Genomic DNA, 3197 nt, shown 5'->3' on the forward strand with positions numbered 1-3197 from the left:
CATTAGTTTTTTTTTTCAAGAGTGGGGATTTCGTTATCCATGTTTTCAATCCAATTTAATTTTTTTAGTGCTTTTAACCATATGTATTTGACTTGTATTTGTACTGGCCTTCAGTAAAATCTATATCCATTGACCATCTAATAGACCTCCAGCCACATATTTACTTGTTCTTTTATGTACCCTAAATGTATAATTTCTGGTGCCTGTAGTACACTGGCCCACTAAAGTACCAAAGGCTCTCCAGTTGGCCCAGGCTCTGATACCATAGTGGGCCCCAAAAGTCCAGTAGATAAAACTCATTTGGAGCTACTTTGTGAGTCGATCACAAAGAGTCTTGTTATTTGACTCAAAACCGATTTGACTTTATTGATGACATGCAGGTTTAGGTTTAGCCCCAAGCTTAATTTCCTCTGGTGAGCTCAAGGAACCGCAGTCTGACACTGCCAGAAACATGTCCAAAATACAGACTCCGGAATCTGGACATGTGAATCTGGCTTTAGACCATAGGGTACCACGAGGGGACAAAATTTGCACTCAATAATTATAAGCCTGGTGCATGCAAATGTGCCTCACTAGATAATTATAATTCCCAGATCACCATACCACAAAGAAATAATGAAGACTGAGGTGTCTTAGAAGTTGAGATATCCTCACAATAACTCCTTTTTCTAATAAAACATAGACAATATAATACATATCCAGAAACATGACCTATGCAGTAAAACATCTGGAGATCTACAAAGGATTATGGGATTAGTCTTAGCACCTTGTCAGTGCTATGTCACATATATGAATGCCACAGACCCGTGAATATAACACACTGATCTAATTATTGATATGTAGGTAAATAATTAGAAGCAGGTTTGCATGCACTTATTCTATTAGCCTATAGATGTTTATCATCCAGAACCTTGGAGTTGCTCAATTTATGTTGTTTTTATATTATGCAGCTGAACTTATATTATGTGAAATACCATGGCTTTGTATACATTGTGCTATGGGTAATGTAGTCCATTACACAGGGAACATCCCAAAATAAATCACAATTTGAAGAGGACCCGTTGTTTCTCTTGATAGGTCTATTTTTATGAATACTTGTATTCCCTATGTAGTAAAAATTCTGGAGCAACTTTTCCAATAACTCTATGGAGTGCTGTTCCTCTGTTAAATTTGTGAATCAATTAGTACCTGAGTGTTACCAGTTGGGGTGTATCAGACCACCTCTTCAAGAAAGGGAATTTTATCCAAACCTATGGAGCTTTAATGATGCTTAAAAATCTATGTACACTTTTGGGGGGTATTTTTTATTTATTATTGCATTGTACTAATTTGAGCTGAAAATATATATTTTTTAATTGGCCAATAGAGTCTTTTTCTTTGTACAGAGCTAAAATGCTCTACTAGCAGCCCCTGGAGTTTCTCTCTTTTCCATCTGTTGGGGAGCTGACTGGCTCCTTATCTCTGCTCTCTTACATTATAAACACTCATTATAGCTCAGTTCTAATCTCACTGATAAGAATGTGGCTTTAATAAGTGTTTATGACATCTTAGTAGTTTAGAGATAAGGTTTATTAGATGATCGGCACAAAGTGAAAGAACCAGTAACACAGTTATAAAAACAGTTAACCTTTTGTGACAGAACGGCTCAATATTTTTAATAAAGGCCAATTGAAAATAAATTTTTTAACCACAAATGAGTAAAATGGAATTATAAACTAAAATTGCCTGCAAAGGTGTACATAGCCTTTAGTTTTCACAACAGTGCAGAATTGAACTTCAACTATAGCAGTACTATTGGTGTCTCCCGTTACTCAGTCAACCCCATCTCTTATAGTAGGGTCAACACTGACAGGCAACAAATATACAGACGTAAACTTACCAATAAATGACAGGAACTGAATTATGGCAAACACATGATAACACAAAGCGATGAAGGAGAAGACAGTTGTTAGAGCAGATAGAAGATGATTAATACAGAAAACAGATGAATGATGGTGAACAATAAAAAAATGACAATGATAGAGACAAACCCTAACCTATAATACTAACCCAACAAGTCTAAAGAAGGATCTAGGACCCAGAGACAAATCAAAAACCAAACTCAGCAAATAGACAATTATCAAAATCCACATAAAAACAACAAGCTACAAATATCAATGCAGCAGCAATGAGGGGCTAAGAATGGCTACAGGTATGAAGCTACATGGGCAACACAAATCTAGGCTTAGAATAATGCAATGAAAACTAAGGCCTCTTTCAGACGGGCGAGATTTCCGCGCGGGTGCGATGTGTGAGGTGAACGCATTGCACCCATTCATTTCTATGTGGCTGTGCAGATGAGCGGTGACTTTCACTCATCACTCGTGCGTTGCGTCAAAATCGCAGCAGGCTCCTCTTTGTGCGTTTTCCACACAACGCAGGCCCCAAGTGAATGGGGCTGCGTGAGAAGGACTTTTGGGTCTATAACAAGTATAAAAACTAAAATATTGCTATTTCAATCCCTACACTATCTCTCCCTTCTGCTCTCCTGCTCTCCCTGACTAATACTGAGCCGAACACGTGTCATCGGGTGCTGTATAGCACTCAATGAGGCATTCCGGCCACTAATCACTATAAGGCCAGCAGCCAACATGGCTATGGCATTACAGTGAAAGGCAGTACTTACCTGCATGTTTATTGGATGCGTAGCACACGTGGTATTCTACGAGCATCGCGATGCTCGAGCCGAACTAGTGTTTGGCTGAGTATGCTCGCCCAACACTAGTGAACATTTAAAGAAAGCCTAACCAATAGGGAAACTCCTCTCTAAAACTAGCCAAACTGAGTGAGGTGAACTTCTGACCAGAGATGAAGTGAGAAGAAATTGCACAACACCTGCCCCAAACAATGTTAGTAGTAAACCGGGGATATGCGGCAATAGGTATTTTGCTGCCACTCATTACAGGCGCTAACCTGAGCAGGAGCCCCTTCCCTCCGTGTGCCTTTTAGCAGCTGCCCCTGTTGCTGACATGCTTTGAGGAAGATGGAATTAAAATAAACAAACTACACATTGAAGCTGTCAAAAATGACAGCTCATTGCCAGTGCTTAAAATGACTTGGTTGATTGACTGCTGGCAGAATTAAGTCATTTGCAATATATAAAGTAACTAGATTTCAGCTTGTACAACACTCCTGCCCTGCTGTTTTCACCAATAAAT

This window comes from Bufo gargarizans, chromosome 7 (assembly GCF_014858855.1).
Source record: "Bufo gargarizans isolate SCDJY-AF-19 chromosome 7, ASM1485885v1, whole genome shotgun sequence".
Classification (NCBI taxonomy): Eukaryota; Metazoa; Chordata; class Amphibia; order Anura; family Bufonidae; genus Bufo; species Bufo gargarizans.